General features: G+C 40.8%; 1 protein-coding gene across 3 annotated transcripts in view; it reads left to right on the forward strand.

Moving 5' to 3' along the window:
* The window catches only part of CTNNA3 (catenin alpha 3), a 1396025-nt gene that overhangs the window by 260159 nt on the left and 1116060 nt on the right, over positions 1–19806 (forward strand). The window lies entirely within an intron of this gene.

Raw genomic sequence — 19806 nt, forward strand, 5'->3', positions numbered from 1 at the left:
TATTCAGGAACAGATGGAACATATGAGGGATTTTATCATCTCCAGAAAACCTAGTATAATGGTTCTGAACATGGGTTGGGGATAAGAAAACAGGATGAGATTAAGGAGATATAGTAGTGAAGGACAACCCTGGAAGTTTGGGTTTCCTGTGGTGACAGAGAAGTTGATGGAATTCTTCTTCTTCTTTTTAAAAAATATATTTTCATTGATTTTAGAGAGGAAGAGAGAAGGAGAGAGAGATAGAAACATCAAGGATGAGAGAGATTCGTTGATCAGCTGCCTCCTGCAACCTGGGCATGTGCCCTTGACCAGAATTGAACCCAGGACCCTTCAGTCTGCAGGCCAACACTCTATACACGGAGCCAAACTAGCTAGGGAAGATGGAATTATTCTTGATAGTCTCCAAAGTCATAAAGCTGTGAATGTTGTGGGGGAGGGGGCATATAGAGTGTCAGGGTTCTCTAACTCCTGCAGATCATGATGTGGAGGCTGAGAGAGGGCAGGGTGACTTGGATAAGATGGTCTGGGAATCCCTTTCACTATGAATTATATACACAAACTACTGAACTAATATAGAAATGGACGCAGTACAACATATGTGAAGAATCTTATCTAATAAAAGAGTAATATTCAAATTGACCATACCTCTGCTACACCCACAAGCCATGCCCACCAGCCAATCAGGAGCAAATAAACCCAACCAAGATGGCTGTGGCCACAGAGAGCAGGCGGGAGGCTTGGGTTTCCCCGACAATGGAGAAAGCCAAGCTTTCCATCTGCCCTGGCCGGCCTTGGCCTCCGCTTAAGGCTACAAAGTTTCAATTATAGAAGGTAAATAAACCCCAACAGAAATGGCTGTCACCACGGAGCGAGCAGAAGGCTTGGCTCCACTCCAGGCTACAAAGTTTCAATTGTAGAAGATAAATAAACCCCAGATACCAGGGCCTCTGCTTGGGTCGCTGGGGGGCGTGGCCAGCCTGCAAACTACCACAGGCCCCTCACCCAGGCCACCCCACACCCCAAGGGAACCCCACCCTGATCCGGGACACCCTTCAGGGCAAACCAGCCAGTTCCCACCCATGCTCCAGGCCTCTAGCCTATCTAATAAAAGAGTAACATGCAAATTGACCATCACTCCAAACACACAAGATGGCTGCCCCCATGTGGTCAAAGATCCTGCCCCCATGTGGACACAAGATGGCCACCACAAGATGGCCAGCAGGGGAGGGCAGTTGGGAGGGACCAGGCCTGCAAGGGAGGGCAGTTGTGGGTGATCAGGCCAGCAGGGGAGAGCAGTTGGGAGGGATCAGGCCTGCAAGGGAGGGCAGTTGGGGGCGATCAAGCCTGCAGGGGAGGGCAGTTAGGGGTGACCAGGCTGGCAGAGGAGGGAAGTTGGGGGTGACCGGGCCTGCAGGGAAGGGCAGTTGGGGGGGACCCAGGCCTGCAGGGGAGAGCAGTTGGGGGGGCCAGGCCTGCAGGGATGGCAGTTAGGGGCAAACAGGCTGGCAGGGGAGCAGTTAGGCATCAGTCAGGCTGGCAGGGAAGTGGTTAGGGGGTGATTAGGCTGGCAGGCAGAAGCGGTTAGGGGCAATCAGGAAGGCAGGCAGGTGAGCAGTTGGGAGCCAGCAGTCCTGGATTGTGAGAGGGATGTCCAACTGCCCATTTAGGCTTGATTCTACCAGGATCGGGCCTAAACAGGCAGTCGGACATCCCTCGAGGGGTCCCAGATTGGAGAGGGTGCAGGCTGGGCTGAGGGACACTCCCCCCTCTCCCCACCCCGTGCACGAATTTCATGCACCGGACCTCTAGTAATGAATAATAGGATAAAGATAAAATATGTAACATTTAAAAATGTTTGCTATTCACCGTAGCTTTGTGCTATCATTACATAATATCTTCAGGCACTCTATGTACTCAAGGTGACCTTTTCCATTAGTGATGGTGGATTAAAGTCTACATTTTAGTAATATTAAAATTACTTTTGCCTGACTTTTTGTCAGGAACAATTATATTATGGATGATGAACTCACCACAGGAGTAGAGGTGACAGCATTTCTTTGTGTCTGTATTATTAGGATAATTGTCAACTTAGTGTTTCTGGGTAAGATTTTTTCCCCATTGTTTTATTTTGTAAGGTTAGTTTAAATAAAACTAGGTAATATAACCGGTAAATTTACGTCCTTTGCAATGTGCTGAAAGCCAGGAGAGGAATGAGGGCCTCACCATCAACTCCTTTCACCTCCTTCTTCGTGTCTCATGTAATCTGCTTGTCTTGTTTACAGCTGACATTGAGACAGAGAAGGCCCCATTGTAATCTCTTTGTTAAATATCAGTAAAGCTTAATTCCTTTCTAGTTTTTGATAAAAATAACTACAAGTAGTTCTATGTCCTTCTCACATCCAAGTGTCATGCCCTGTTTTGATATTCATTAACAAGCTGGTGTTTGTTATTGTTAGTAAGGAAGCAGGAATAAATGAATCAATGTTAGCCTGAAGATATCATTTGGAGAATAACTGGATTTTTAATTTCGAATTTAGTTAATTAAATTGTTAAGTGTATGGGTCTAGAATTTGCATGGGTTTGCATAGTCATTTGCACATAGGTAGAGGAAAATTACCATTCCTTTTCAAATAAGAATCTGATACCTTATGTGGCTATTGACATAGGTTGTTATGGACAGCAGTCTCAGAAATCTCACATTGTCCCCCCAATTGAAACATTTGATTTACATTAAAATTAGTAATTAAAAGGAATCCACCCATTGTTCTTAATATTCAAATACAGGTTTGAAGAGAAAGTGATTTTTTTCTATAAATACTTTTCCTATCCTAATCTTGTAAGATTTTTCACTTATTAATATGCTTTCTTTTGCTTGCATGCAATTGCATTCTTTAGATGTATTGTTTTGTTTCATAAGTAACATAGTTGGTGAATGTTAATTAGGTTGTTTAATAAATATATTGTTTATTGCTGAAGAGGTGTTTTGGCTTCTTACCACTTTAAACTTTTAAATCTATAGCAGTAAGATTTTTCAAGTATCTCCTTTCTTTGTGTAGTTTTGTTTATTCTCCTCTTTACAAAACGTAAATGAATAATTCAAGCTCCAAACATACGAATGGATAATTCAGCCTAGATATTTGCAGTATTTATCCTTGCAAGTTTGAAGGTACTGGTACTTATCACTTTAGTTGCTGGGTGCTCAGTAAAAGGATGCTAAAAAATAATAAACTCAGCAATAAATTTTCTTTAATCTAAGCTCTGCAGCAACCATCTAGGAGGTGGTTGAATGTGGGAGAATGTGCAATGGAATGAAGGCAGTAGGTACATTCATCTCCCAGGCCCATTGATCAGTCTAGTTGGGTGAATTCATGTCCTTTTTTACGTTGGTTTATTTTGTACATTTACTAGTGTTACTTCTTAAGCAGGTACATAATGCTTAGAAAGTAAGACTTTTATGATCCTTCTAATGATGGTGAAATTTGCTAGGGAAGCTAGCCTCCTGTTGATTGTTATTGTAACAAGGTTGGAGGGCAGTGAGGACTGGAGCCAAGAATGTGATAAGGTGGTCTACTAGTCAAAAGATTTAACTGGAAATGCCAAGAGCCGCTTGATTTACCCTTCAAAGCTAAGTTCAGGTTTCTTCATTGTAGTAGTCTTGTTATGGGCAGCCGCCTGAGAGTCATTTTTCCAATAAAAATATCTTCCCCTGTATTCCAGTCTTTGACAATGGCACTGGTGGTAAATTCTTGTAGAAATCATTTATCTTATTCATTCATTTAACAAATATTTATTGAGTTCCATGCAGTGTACTTGATCCTGGAAATACTATTTTTAAAAAAAAGCATGTTGTCTGACCTGAAGCAATGTAGTCTATCCTATCACTTAGGTCATTTTATACTTGGCTCATATTAATTGACTTTAGTCATTTAATGTGTATGTTTTATTTCGTAGCTTCTTAGAACAGTTCTCAGTTGTTGATGATAAAGATGATTTACTTATTAAGTGAGGCATTACAGGTAAATGTCAAGTTAAGCTTTTGAATTACTAGCATTCTTTCAGTTCATGCAACTTGCATAATAGGGTGATTCAATGGTATTTTTAAGCACTTTGCTAAATGTTGCACTGAGTGAAAGTTTAGGGAGTTCTCTCTAATACTGAAATCCAGTGACTGTCACCCCAGCTACATAGTGGAATACTTTGGGAAGCTTTTATTTATATTTTGTCCAGGCCTCACCCTAGGCCAATAAAAAAGAATCTGGGGGCAGAGTCTGAGTTCTGGCATGCAGGAGGCTTGAGAATTACTCCTGTATGACACCTAATTCCAAGATGAATTATGCCAATATTTTTCAGATTGGGGTACTGACATTCAGACAGGTGAAGTAGGCTGTCTAGAGCCATAGAGCTAATGAGTGGAAGAGCAGCATCTGGACCCCTATGTTCTAGCTTATAAAACCTTTCCCATTTCTTTAAAAAATATATAGTTGATGTACAATATTATATTAGTTTCAGGTGTACAACATAGTGATTAGATATTTATGTACTTTATAAAGTGATCCCCCTGATAAGTCTAGTAGCCACCCAGCACCATACATAGTTACCACAAGATTATTGACTATATTATTTATGCTGTACTTTGCATCTTGCGACTATTTTTATAACTGGAAATTTGTGCGTCTTAATCCCTTTCACCTTTTTCACTCACCCCTCACCCCCCTCTCATCTGGCAACCATCAGTTCTGTCTTTATGATTTTGTTTGTTCATTTCTTTTGTTTTTAGAATTCACTTATAAGTGAAATCATGTGGTATTTATCTTTCTCTATCTGTCTTATTTTACTTAGGATAATTCTGTCCAGGTCCATCCATGTTGTCACAAAGGGCAATATTTTATTCTATTTTATGGCTGAATCATATTTCATTGTATACACACACACCACGTCTTGTTTATTTATTCATCTATTTTTAGACACCTAAGTTACTCTCTACCAATTTCCATGGTGGCTGCACCCATTTATAATCCCACCAACAGTGCATGAGGGTTCTCTTTTCTCCACATTCTCACCAACACTGATTGTTTGTTGATTTATTGATATGATAGCCATTCTGGCAGATGTGAGGTAATTCATTGTGAAAACTTTTCCCATTTCCAAAAAAACATCATGTCACCACTCATCATCTGGACCTCTATGTTCTAGCTTATAAAACCTTTCCCATTTCTTTAAAAAATATATAGTTGTTTTTATATACCATTTTGTTTTTAACCCTTTCTGATAATTTCTTTCCTGCCAGTTGACCATGGTGTACATAACTGGGGTTAATATTTGTGATGCATAGACTAGAAAGGATGGGGGGAAGAAGGTCCTTTGTGTAATCATCTCTGTTAGGGCAGGGAGTTTCAGGAGGGACTTGAAGACATAGCAGAAGGTAGGAATTCTCCTGTCATTTTAGAGTGCTTACTTTTACTTGTTTAATTTATGATGAGAGTATTAGGGCAATAGTCAATCGTACTAGAAACAGTGAATTGGAATGTCATGTTATGTATGACCACGGCTGACACACAGAGGAAATGGACATCCATGCCTTTTGTATCATAATTTTGTGTAGGATGGTTAGCTTGCAGGAACTTGGCTTGAGCTATCACAGGACCTTTCTTTTTTTCTTCCTCTCTGCATGAAAGGATTAAGGTTTTAATGAGAGGGAATATGCTGCTTGGAACTTTTTCCTACTTGCCAGAAAAGGGAGCTGTTAATTATTATTATAATATTATTCCTCTTTCCTGTGGTAATTTCGTCACCTAGACAATTGTCCAAGTCAAGGAGATAAATGCATCCGCATGGGTATCACATGCTCAAGGTTTTCACAACTGTAATGGAGGTGGTGGTAAGTATCAACGAATGGACTCTTCAAACCATGCAGCCTCTATTTGTCGCTGTTAGCATTAGTCATCCCCGAGGGCAGATTTTAGGGGGTCCTTGGCTCCGGTTGACCCCTTTTTGTTAGATATTCAGACTGACACTTTTCCCCTCTGGTCATCCCTGTACCCTGAGAACACTTCTATGATTGCACTTAAATTATTGTGTGCAAGTGTCATTGTTCATGTCTCCTTCCTCTGCTAGTCTGTGCATTCTTTCAAAGTACATAACGGTGTTCTTTTTCAACTCTGTTTACCAAGTGCCTAGCATTACTTAATAAATGTTTGGTGAATTAAATTGCATCTGTTTTCTGATGACCTTTTTCAGGAAATGGAATTTTGAGCTTGATTTCTGGTTGCTATTAAATTATTTTTTTCTAGAAGAGTGTGTCAAAGTGTTTCAGAGAGTGCATTAGAATCCCTGCAGCTATCTTCCCAGGCCACATCTTTGCCTCTTGTTAGAAGACAGTATTTATCATAGTAAATTGCTCATTTGGGGTGGTTCATGGAGGCTTTAGTTCCAAAGTGAACATAACAGGAAGTCCAAGTGCAAAGTTTGATAGCTTCTCCCAGAAAGATAACTTTGCACTTTATTTATGAAAGGTATAATAATCTATTAACATTTTATATCTATTCAGGGGTGGTAAACAACATCTGGGCCAACCACTTATGCTTTTAATAAGCATGGTTTTATGCCATATATGTTGAAAAATTATAGCCTATTTTGTGGTTTACATACTCAGTTACATTATCTTATTTGTAGATGCTACCCTGTGAAATGATGTCTCCCTGGTCTATAACATTTAGAAAATGTGAAGCTTTTCCTTATGCTTACTTTTATTTGAAAATTTAGTTTAATTTACATATAGTAAAATTTACTTTTGTAAAGCTTTGGTAAATGCATAGAGTGATATAGCCATCGCCACAATTAGGATACGTAATATTTACAACATTTCTCCCCCAATATTCCCTTATGCTATTTCTTTAAAGTCAGATCTTCCCCACCCTCAAAACCCCACAACCACCAATTTGTTTTGCATTTTCCAGAATGTGGTATGAATGAATGCAATCACCCACTATTTAGCCTTTTGAGTCTAGCTTTTTTTCACTTAGCATAACACATTTGAGATTCAGCCATTTGTTACACGTGTTGTTTATTGCTGAGTACTTTTTCATGGTGTGTATGTGTCACTGTTTGTCCATCCTCTATCTGAGGGACATGTAGTTTTTTATAGCTGTGAATGAAGCTGATGTAAATGTTCACATACCTTTTTTTTTCCTTTTATGAACAGAGGATTTTGCTTCACCCAGGAGTACATTTTTTTTTTTGGATTGTATACTAAGTTTATGTTTAACTTAAAACAAGGAAACCATATTCCATGGCGGTTGTAGCATTTTACGTCCTCACGAGCAGCCTGTGGGAATTCCAGTTGCTCTGCATCCTCACCAGCACCGGGTGTTGTTTGCTTCACTTTAGCCATTCTAATAGGTGTATGGTGGTGGTAAAGAGGTTTCTCAATCATCTTGGCCAACTTCCTTTGTTGATGGTGGTGGGTTTTTATTATATGAACAAATGTTTTTTCTTATTTCCCTTTGTTGACCATTAACACAGAGACCTTTGCGTCTGTAATCTTAAGTTTAATGCTGGTATTGCAGGCAACTGCTTTAGTCCATTTATCGGGGAAATTTCATAGTGCTATGAGAAAGCATAGGTATTGTGTATGTTAGAACTGAACTTTGATGACGTCACACTAAATAAAAGCTAAATAATCCCCTCTTAAAATATATACATATTACATATATGTATATATACCTATATATACACTTTGAATTTATCTTTATTGTTGACAGTATTACAGGTGTCCCCTTTGTTTTTCCCCCATTGACCCCTTCACCCCACACCTGCCATTCCCAGGCCTTCACACACTATTGTCTGTGTCCATGATTATGCATTTCTATACTAATAAAAGGGTAATATGCTAATTAGACCGGGTCAACCAGCCATCTTCCAAATGTCCGTCTGCCTTCTGGACAAAGTCACAGTGGTGGGGGCCGAGGCAGAAGCAGTTAGGGGCGATCAGGCCGGCAGGGGAGGGCAGGTGGGGGCCATTAGGCCGGCAGGGGAGGGCAGTTGAGGGCTGTTAGGCCAGCAGGGGAGGGCAGTTGGGGGCCATCAGGTCGGCAGGGCAGGGCAGTTGGGGGCCATCAGGTCAGCAGGGCAGGGCAGTTGGGAGCCATCAGGTTGGCAGGGGAGGGCAATTGGGGGCTATCAGGCTGGCAGGGGAGCAATTAGGTGGCGATCAGGCCAGCAGAGGGTTTAGGGGCGATCAGGCAGGCAGGCAGGCGAGCGGTTAGGAGCCAGCAGTCCTGGATTGCAAGAAGGATGTCCAACTGCTGGTTTGGATAGGGTGCAGGCCAGCCTGAGGGACTCCCACCCCACCCCAGTGCATGAATTTCATGCACTGGGCCTCTAGACTATGTATATAAAATCCTAATATGCAACTAGACCGCATGATGGAACAACCAAATGGCAGAACAACTGGTCACTATGACGTGCGCTGACCACCAGGGGGCATGCACAGAACATGGTGGGCATCGGCAGCAGGTGGCAGAATGTGGAACATGGTGGCTGTCGGCCCTGGTGGGGTGGTGGAGCAGGTGAGCGGGGGCGCCAGACCAAGGAGGGGTGTGATCACTGTCATCAGGGTGAGCCTCTGGTGGTTACTGAAAATTCTTTGCTCCCGTGCACCCCGGTCCTGCCCGGTGCTTGCACCTGCTGCAGGCACTGGCTCTGCTCATACCCACTGCCGGTGCCAGAGCCACTGCTCGCACCTGCTGCTGGTGCCTGGCGCTGGCCCCTATCACTCAGCGCTGTCAGTGGGTTCGAGTGGCGACTGCCAGCCCCGATCGCCCCTCAGGGCTTCTCCACCTCCCCCTGCTCCTGAGGGGCGATTGGGGTAGCAGCCGAAACTTGAACCCACTGCTTGTACCGGCCCCAATTGCTCTGCGCCATCAGCACATGGGAGCAGCAGCAGCAGCAGGAGCTGGGCTGCCAGTAGACAGGGGACCAGGGGCCATGGTGGGAGGGGCCGGGCGGGGCCATGGAGGATGGGCTGAGACCCACCCTTGTGCCCACTGCAGCCTGGCGACCCACAGTTCCTTTCAAGGTGCACGAATTTGTGCACGGGGCCCCTAGTATACATATAAGTTCCCCAGTTATTCTTTCCCTCCCACTCCTTTCCCTCTGAAGTTTGTCAGTCTGTTCCATGCTTCTGTGTCTCTGTATCTATTTTGTTCATCAGTTTATTTTGTCCCTTAGATTCCACATATGAGTGAGATCATGTGATACTTACCTTTCTCTGACTGGCTTATTTCGTCTTAGCATACCTATATTTTTAAACCAGTTCCTCACCCCTCTGGTCTCTCCTGCACATTGTTTCCAGGGCCCAGGATTTTTATGGCACTGCTTTCCTCATGACATCATTTGCTTATAACTTTTCACTGATTCCCTCATAACTCTGGTATAGCTTAGTGCTTAAACACAGGACCCTGGGACCAGCTGCACATGGCTTTGTTCTTGGCCCTGCCACATACCAGATGAGTGATCTTGACAAATTAAATTTTATAAACTTCAGTTTCTCATTTTTTTTAAAAAAACGTAATGATAGGACCTGCATAAAGCATTGTACCAAGGGGTTAGGGCTCAGTCCATGTCAGCAATTATTATTTAAAAAATATTTTTATTGACTTCAAAGAGGAAGGGAGAGGGAGAGAGGTAGAAACATCAATGATGAGATAGAATCATTGATTGGCTGCCTCTTGCACACCCCCTACTGGAGATCGAGCTGGCAACCTGGGCATGTGCCCTGACTGGGAATCAAACCGTGACCTCCTGGTTCATAGGTCGCTGCTCAACCACTGAGCCGTGCCGGTAAAGCAGCCACTAAAAACCATGTGCAGCAGAACTCATTTTATTTGGCCAGCATGGTCTGCCACATTCATTGCAAATCTTCTAACATAAAAAAAGCCTATCTCCTGAGTGCCTTGACACCTTTGCTTCATTCTGTCTGCTGGGGTTCCTGTTAGTTTAAACCATGTCTGAGCATGGATGATAAACAAGTGAGTAGGTCACCAGGAGTTGCTTTGCTCGTGAGCTCTACGCTGAGGCTGGAGGAGTTAGCAAAGCCTTCTGGGAGATAGCTTGGGGCAGTCGTTAGGGCACGCTGCTTGTCTTTCACATTGGCATTCCTGGCCCGGTGAAGAGGGTGCAGACAGTGCTGAAGGAGCTGTTTCCATGAGTGTGGTGTTGGTGCTTCGTTGGAACAAGTGGCTACAGAGTGGGGAAAAGAAGGCTCCATTGCACTCTCACTCACCAGTGTGATTTGGGCTCAGAGGACTCCAGGCAGGACAGTGACAGTGTGACCCCTCGGGGACAGGCAGCTCATGGAGTGCCACCTCCCTAAAGTCTTTGTCCTGTGGGCCCAGCAGCAGAGATATTGCTGTGGCTTCATTCTGTCCTGGAGAAGGGATTCCTGATGGAAGTCAGGAGTGAATGACATTGACTCTGAAGATTTACAGACATCCCTAAGGAAGGAAGCCTGGCATTAGGTTGTTGGGGATAAGAAATTCAGGTTCTTTCTGTTAATGAGCGGTCATCTATGTCCACAGTATTAGCCAGGCCTGGAAAACCAGGTTATACCTAGAAGTTTCTTCCTATAATCTACCTGTCCAGGTACTGCTTTGTAAGGCCAGGTTATACCTAGAAGTTTCTTCCTATAATCTACCTGTCCAGGTACTGCTTTGTAAGGCGGTCTAAGCCTTGCCTCTTTCAAACGGGGTCCAGTCTTTAATTTTGTTTATTTATGCTTTAAAAATGTTTATGTCTTAGTTCAAGAACTAGATTGTAAATTCCAGGACAACTTGTACTCAACTTATACTTGTTCTGGTTACCCTGTCCTGCCTTTCAGAGTGAGTAGAAGAAATGTTATTTGAATTGAAGTTTTTAAAAATATTTTTATTGAATTTATTGGGGTGGCATTGGTTAATAAAATTATATAGGCTTCAAATGTGCAATTCTATAATACATTCTAAAATACAGTGTATTTTATTGTGTGTTCGCCACCCAAACTCTAGTCTCCTTCCATCACCATTAATACTCCTTTTACCTTCTTCTACCTCTCCTTACCCCCCTTTCTCCCTGTTGTCTGTCTGTGTCTACATTATTATTATTATTTTTTGCCTAATCCCTTCATCTTTTCACCCAGCCCTGGAGCCCCCCTCCCTTCTGACAGCTGTCAGTGTGTTCTCTGTATCTATGAGTATGTTTCTATTTTGCTTGTTAGTTTATTTTACTCTAGGAGTTGGTGTCTTAATTTCTAAATTTTCTCACTTTGCAATAAGATGCTAAATAAACATCATGGTTATTATTTTAAAATGCTGGAGCCTATGCACAGTTTAGTTTTTATTGACATCCAAAAGGGAAAATCACATATGACAATATCCATTAGATATATTTTTTCCTTTGCTAAGTGAAGTATTTACTTACTATAATACTTCATTCTATTTATAAAGCTATTTATTTAAAACACAGCCTTTCAAAAGTTGCTTAACAACCTGATACATTTATTCCATTGAAGTTCTGGAGGAACAGCATCGGCAGGTGAATTGGGCTGGATGGGCCACAGTGAAAAGGAAGGCTTTGTAATGGACCTGCCTGGGGCAGATCACGCCTCTCAGAGACCAGGCTGAGACTGGGATCTGGTCCTGTTAAAGCATGACAGGACTGCCTATCAAGGGACAGTCCCTTAGAAAAGCAATCGTTGAGTCACTCTTTGAATGTGACATGTTAGTGTGCTGAACGTTTTGAAGTGGATCTCGGCATGAACATTGCTTGGACAACTTTATACATTTAGACCAAGTCTAAGGAGGTTCCAAAGCGCTTCAGGAAAGGCCAGATATATTTGACAAAATTTTAACCTTATTTTCATTGATTATTTTTATCTTAGAATATTCTGATACATTATTTAGACATAGTTCAAAATGAAACCTGGCTTTAAAAAAATGTAATAAAGCTATAAGTTCCTTACCCCTTGTTAGACATTACATTCCATCTGTGCCAATTTACACAGACACGCCTATCTCAGCAAAGATTCCAAGTCATCTCTTAGCTTTTTTAAACCTTAAATGGCTGGTTTTATACTGGAACTATGACTAAGGCCAGGTCCTTAATACATTAATGAACAATATTTTTATTAAGCATTTAAATATTTAGATATATAGAAGAAAAACTGAAATCACACATCTATTAACATGTCTATTTGAAGATAAATAATGTATTTCTTGGGCTGAAGTGAGAAAAAAAATTTTTGTCATGTGTTGCCATAGGGAATAAATATATTCAAACTGAACATTTTTTATTTATTACAAATTTCTAAATCAATCAAAACAAAACATCTTCATCACTAGATGATGGCTAGAGCAGCAGTAATTGCTTAGAGATTTGTTACATCTGGTCTATTTTCATTCTAAGAGAGCTCACATCTAATAACAGCTATTTCAATGTAAGCGTATTTGTTTTCATAAAATTTGTAAATTGGGAATGTGGCCATTGTCTAAAACAGAAATTAGCAGAAAAAAACTTAATGCAATTCTCTTTTTATTTTCAGGTTTTTCTAGGTCTGGGTAGTATAAAATATTGTAGGTATAACTTATTTGATATGGAACTGGGATGTTTTATGGAATATTGGAGTTGAGGAAGTATTAACATTTCTGGTTGTCACTCTAACAACTAAACATTATATGTTTTTACTTGAATTTGCCTATAATACTTAGGATATACAATGCATATCCTAATTGTGCCTTGTAAAAGTCTTGCCATTATTCAGTTGAAACAAGAGCTTGGAATTGGGACACTTTTTTTTTTTTACTGAATTACAGTGTAATTTTAGATAAGTCACCGTCTTTTCCCAAACTTTTCCATTTGAAAATTTGCTGCAATTATGTATGCTTTACTGATACACAATCAAGCTAGGATTTATATCTACCTGGGATAAAAAACAAGGCAATGAAAATGTAGTCTTAATGAGGATAAGATTTTTCCTTCTTTATACAGGGCTAGAATTTACCTGAAGAATGAGTGATTACATGAAGCCATTCGTGGCTACTTACAGGTGCCGACCGATAACTGGTCTTCTTTAAGGATTTATGCAACACAACTGTCCACTTCTTCATTTTACAAGATTTTATTTTAATTTTGTGTGAGCTGGAAGAGAAATACTGTTCAACCTCCCTAATTTTTAAAACGAGGCAACTGAGTTTTAGGTGGGTTGTGGATTAACCAAGATAGTGATAGTGGCAGAAATGAGACTAAACTTCAAGACTTATGACTCTTAATCTAGTGCTCTACTTATTAGTTGAGAAATAGGTTCTTCTTACATGGAAGTAAATGTTTCATTAAAGAGACTATTTTTTTGTGTGTGCTTTTTGGTGACCCCGGAAAGACTGACAGAAGTGTTTTCCACCTTAGCCATCTTCCGAGTGAGATGGTGTTAGTTATTGTGGTAGGCAAGCTACTGCAATTTGACTGCACATGCGTGATTTTATTGGGCGAAGATGATTTTCACTTTCTTGTTTGCATAACCATTTTAATGGTCTGAGTCTTTTCTGGTTTCTGATCAGTTGCTGTCATTAGCTACATATATTTTTCCTGTTAATGGGTGCATTTCTTTTCTGGGCTTTATTGACATTTGTATTCTAAAGAGCAGAATTGGTCTCACTCCTGGGAAAAAACAAAACCCAAATCAATTAATAAACATAAAGTCTTTCTGCCTGCCTACCTACCTACCTACCTACCTACCTACCTACCTACCTACCTATTAGGCATTATTGAGAGGAAATGTTACTATGAAGCCTTTTGTATAAAATATTTTAAATTTGTCATATGAAATTCTTTGTAGATTGCAACAAAAAGAAGCCCTAGTGATCCCTTAGGGCAAATAAGGAAAATACTTTGCATACATGTCGCTACTCTCCCTTTATGCTTATAGAAGACTTGGCAAATCATCCCTGATACTCTACTTTTGTCTGGAATCAGCCTCAGAATCATTATTAACACAGTACTTCAGCCAGTCATTATCAATTGATTGAAACTGATGTGAGGGAAGTGCCATCTATGACCTAGTATGACTTTTCATTTTCCATAAAAGGCAATGGAGGCTCCAAGAGGCTAAGGGTCTCAGAGGACACGGGTGTCACTGGAATTACAGCTGATGTTTAGCTTCACAGTTTAGCTTCTTTAATTCCATCAAACTACTCCGTAAGCAAACAAAATAGCGTGGTATGAAATTTCCATGCCCTTTTAGAGTCATCCTTACTCAGTTTTCCAATCTTCAGGTTTCTGAACTATTGCTGTTATTTATCGTCTGATCTGTGTACAGTTTCTTAAAATGGGGAGAAAAATGTACGGTTCCCTGAAGTGCATTCAGACCCCATTCAGCATAAAACTGGCACACAGAATATATAAACTGTCGATGATAAATAGTATGTATAACAAACTGCAATTACCATAAAAGTACAGCAAGAAATCTTAACATCCCACATGTAACTGTAAATCTAACAACTCAACAACAGAATTTCCTGGAGAAAAAAGCGGTAAAAAAAAAAAAAAAGTAGTATTGGCCCTTTGCTACCTTTGATCCCAGCTTATTATCTGATCAACTGTGAGCTTTTCAGGAGCATCAGCCCTCATAGTCTCAGTTCTATTTGGTCATCAGAGGCTCATGACATAAAGGCTCATTTCCTTAATTCCTCTAGCACTTGAAGAACAAGGAAATGAACTTACTGGGAATCCTTTTTCGAAAGCAGTGATCCTAACACTTTTCATTGCAATGCCACTTCCGTCAAGTCTGCATAGACTCCTCTTTCTGAGTTCCATGGCTTAAAACCTAACCCCCATCCTTTCCCTCCACATTTCTGTTGACTTGTATGTGTTGACTCTGTGGATCAGACAGGACCTTCAGAGAAGCCACTATCGAGGGACCTCACATAAAGAGCCACATAGAGAATGCAGAGGCATTCAGGGGCTATACCTTAGTGCTGAATTTAATTAAAGGTAGGAACAAACTTTCAGGGGTGTGAACACAGTGCTTATTAAATGTTTGGAAATGATTGAAATAGAGTTCCAGAGTTCAGACTGTAAGGACCTTCTCATTGAGAGTGGGCAATCTAGCTCATGGAATACAAAATGAGGTGAAATACATAAATTTTAAGTTTGTAAAGAAAAACAAATTGATTTAAGTTAAGATCAACTGAACTTGAGTAGATTTCAAGGAAGCTTAGGATGGTTCCATCTGATTTTATTCTGCATCAAGAGGACAGGAAATTTATTTATTTTTTTAAGACAGCATTTCTCAAAAATTGGATTCTGTTTCCATGGAAATTCAGTTCTACCTCCCTAATTTTTATCATCAGAGAAATCTTGGGTGTTGTTAAAAATATGGATCAACAGTTATTATGTAAGAGCAGGACATCTTACATAAGTATATCCCTAGAGCTCACAGAAAATCGTTTTATCCTTTTCTTCTTGGGCACTGGATCTCTGTTATAAGGAATACAGTTTCCCATTTCCCTTCCTTCAGTGAGTTTTTGGGTTTGCCATTTAAATTTCCAAACTCAATCCTGCTAAGGCTCAGTTTTTTATTTTTCAATACTATTTTATTCTAAGGAAAAAAGTAGATAAATGCCCTTTAGGTTTTATTTTATAAAGCATCAGAAAGTGAACTAGAAAATTATTCTACTTTGGGACAAAGATTTTCTGGGAAATTTAATCCTTTATTATCCAAGATAATTCAACCAGAGCACTTTGGGCCAATTTAAAATATTTTATCTACATCTCATTAAACTAATATGCACACTTCTTTCTTTTTTTCCCCTAGACTGAATCACACAGATTTCTGTAAGTGACTAGATTTTTCATCCTTTCTAAATTGCTCTTCACCTTGGCACCTCATTTGTCCAATAATGCCATAGTCATGTTTGTGGAATCTCAGTTGCTGTTGCCTCAGATTTAGGAGTATAAGAATGAAATTCATTGGGAAGAAACCATGTTTGAAACTTTCCTTAGGGATTTTCTTCATTGCATGAAACTCACTTTTAGTGATAAATTCTAGAAGTTTTCAACTTCTCTAAAAATATTATCCTTCCTATTCTAAAATATGCGGAAGAAGTTGGCTTTGGTGAAGTTATGTTTGGCTAGAAAAGATGCCATATCTCATATCCAGGATGTTAACAGATATATATTCATCTTACTCTGCTACCAAGGAAGGAGGAGATGTTCAGATGGCCACATCGTTTGAGTAATTGAGTGATACTTCTGAGTCACACTGTTCTAATTCTGAACTAGCCCATTCTGTTCTTATCCCTCCCCCCGCCCCAATTCAACAAGAATCCTATGTTGATTATTACAATACCACAACCAGACAACATTTGGGAGAGAAAGTAAAATTAACATGCTTCAAAACAAGTCCTAGGTGAATGGTTTTGTCTTTGTGATACCTCTCTGTGGCTGATGCCCGGGACTTCCCACCGCACACAAGGGGCGTTGGAAAATGGAAGCACCACCATTTGTTCATTTTTCTTCACCGTGTGTCTCACAGGCTTGGACTGTGGCAGTTGAAGTAAGATAATCATTTCATGAAGAAAGATAAAAGAAGAAAAACAGTTTGCCAATAGGAGCTTAAATTTAACAGTAGAATCCTGAAACATATGGAAAAGAGGAGATATCACAGCAACACAACACCAATGCTGTAATCTGGTAGCTTTTCTACTCCTGATGTATATTTAAAAATAAACAACAGTGTCGCTGTTGTCTGCAGAGGCTTAAAAGTAATTTTGAGTATATGTTAGAACGGATAAGCCAGATAAATGCCCCATTCCCATTATTTTTATTGACTGATTTATGGCTTAAGGCGTTCTACAGTATTTCCAGGTATAGGTGGTCTTGCAAGTATGAATTCTGCCATTTTGTCCACAGGATTAGTGGAGAGGAATATTGAATTCTGATCTTAGCTTTGGTACTGAAAGACTTTCACAAACATACTTGTCCTAATCGCTTTTTCCTACTACCTATATTCTACTTCTCTCTGCTAGGGTGAAATACCTCAGGCATTGTCTGAGGAAGGTTTTGGGAGTGATCTCTGTGTTTAGATTAATAAATGTGGGAGTGAATCAAGAGCAGTTTTTGGATAAAATAAACCTTTATACTTGTCAGTTCCTCTTCATTTTCTTTATGAATGAGACTAAGGTGGCACAGGATTTCTGTGACATCTGTAGCGCTAACTCTTTGTTCTTCCAAATGCCTTCCATCACACTGGCTAGCTAGGTTAGGTTACTCCCATTTCTAACTGCAGTTAGGTTACTCCCCTTGCTTCTTGACTGAATTGACATAATGATAGTAGTATTTATTGAGCTTATCTTTCAATGTGCTAGGCACTGTGCTGAAAGCTTTATAGGGATGAACTGGTTAATCCTCACAACTCCATACTGGGGCAACTATCTCACTGTCACTGTACCCTCTTGTTTCTTTCCTGAATTTCACATTTCTGAAGGTTCCGTGACTGTTTCAGGTTTTATATTCAAGTCTTTAATCCATTTTGAGTTAATCTTTGTATATGGTCTAAGATAGTGCTCTAGTTTCAGTCTTTTGTATGTGGCCATTCAATTTTCCCAACACCATCTATTAAAGAGACTTTCCTTTTCCACTGTATATTATTGGCTCCTTTGTTGTAAATTAGTTGCCCATACATGTGTGGACTTATTTCTGGGGACCTAATTTAGTTTCATTCACTGGTTTTTTGTGGTTTTTTTTGCCAACAAAATATTGTTATGAGAGGAGAACCCAAGATGGCGGCGTAGGTAAACACCTAAACTGCTACCGTGCACAACAATTTCAAAACTACAACTAAAGGACAAAACGTCTATCACCCAGAGCCATGGGAGGGCTGGCTGAGTGGAAGTTCTACAACTAGACGGAAAGAGAAAAGAGCATTCAGTGCACAAATGCTGAAAAGCTGAGGTACGGGGGCGCGTGCGATACGGGCTGGCAGCGGATCCTGGCTGGAGGTGGGCATTGCTTTGTTCAACCCGAAGGGAGACAAGCTCCTGATTTCTTTGAAATCCACTTTCTGGGGAGACGCGCGGGACCCAAACTCCTATGGGGAGAAGCTGGACTGTCTGCCATTGGGTCAGAAAGTGAGGGTGGCTTGCTTGCAGAGCTGTGCGGAGGAATAATTGTTGGCTGTGCTGGGGCGTGAGACGCGGGGATGCAGTCAGAGGCGCGGGACGGGTGGCTGCCAGCCATTGCTGTTTGCCACACCCTAGCCTAGTGACACCCTGAGACCCTGCCCTGCACAACCTACAAACTCACCCAAGCTCCAAGCAGCGGCTTTTGCATATGAATGGCCTTCACTATCGGCGCTTAACCTAGCAAACTTGCAAACCGGTTCAGACAGCTCCATAATCTGCAAATCCCAAGCAGGGAGGAGAGGACTGTAGTTCTTGCTGTAGCTCCTGCAGGTGGCCTCAGACAGTAGCTGAACTGCACCCCATTGAAAATCCAGAAGCCAGTGTACCTAGTGGTCAGTGTGAGACACAGATTTCAACTCTTCACATCCATAAGTGACACATTCAAGAGGCAGACTCAGTGAGCACCAAAGCCCCACTGAAACAAGTCCTGCACCATAAGCGTGTCTCCAGTGCAGCAGTTCTTCCGTTATAGACACAGCGGGTCCTCACAGCCAATTGGCCTGGAGGACAATTCCTCCCAGTGTACCAACAGCAATCAAGGCTTAACTACACCAAGACTTTCCACTCAGCCCACAAAGGGGTGTACCAAGACCGTCCACCTCAGGTGATTGGGGAGGCTGAGCTACTGGCCCCTATAGGTCACCTACCACACAAAGCTGCTCCATCAACACAGGGAAGCAATCAAAATGTGGAGACACAGAAACATGTCACGAATGAAAGAAATGGAGGAAAGCAAACTACGGGACGACATAGAGTTCAAAACCACATTTATAAGGTTACTCAAGAATCTTCTAAAAACTGCTGAGAAACTTGATGAGACCTTCAAGGACCTTAATGAGAATGCCAAAAAAATGGAAAAGGACCAGTCAGAAATTAAGCATATACTGTCTGAAATAAAGAATATACAGAAACTCAACTGTAGATCAACGTACCCCAAGAATCAAACCAAAGATCTGAAATATGAGGAAACAAAAAACACCCAACCAGAAAAACAAAAAGAAAAAAAGGATCCAAAAATATGAAGATAATGTAAGGAGCCTCTGGGACAACTTTAAGCGTACCAACATCCAAATTTTTGGGGTGCCAGAAGAAGAGAGAGAGCAAAATATTGAAAACCTATTTGAAGAAATAATGACCGAAAACTTTCCCTACCTGGTGAAAGAAATAGACTTACAAGTTCAGGAAGTGCACAGAACCCCAAACAAGAGGAATCCAAAGAGGACCACACCAAGACACATCATAATTAAAATGCCAAGGGCAAAAGACAAAGAGAGAATCTTGAAAGCAGCAAGAGAAAAACAGTTAGTTACCTACAAGGGAGCACCCATATGATTGTCAGCTGATTTCTCAACAGAAACTAAGCAGGCCAGAAGGGAGTGGTAAGAAATAGTCAAAGTGATGAACAACAAGAACCTACAACCAAGATTACTCTACCCAGCAAAGCTGTCTTTCAGAATTGAAGGTCAGATAAAGAGCTTCACAGACAAGAAAAAGCTAAAGGAGTTCATCAACACCAAACCAGGATTACATGAAATGCTGAAGGGTATTCTTTAAGAAGAAGAAGAAAAAGGTAAAGATAAAAATTATGAACAACAAA

The sequence above is a fragment of the Cnephaeus nilssonii genome, assembly GCF_951640355.1.
Source record: "Cnephaeus nilssonii genome assembly, chromosome: 16".
Classification (NCBI taxonomy): Eukaryota; Metazoa; Chordata; class Mammalia; order Chiroptera; family Vespertilionidae; genus Cnephaeus; species Cnephaeus nilssonii.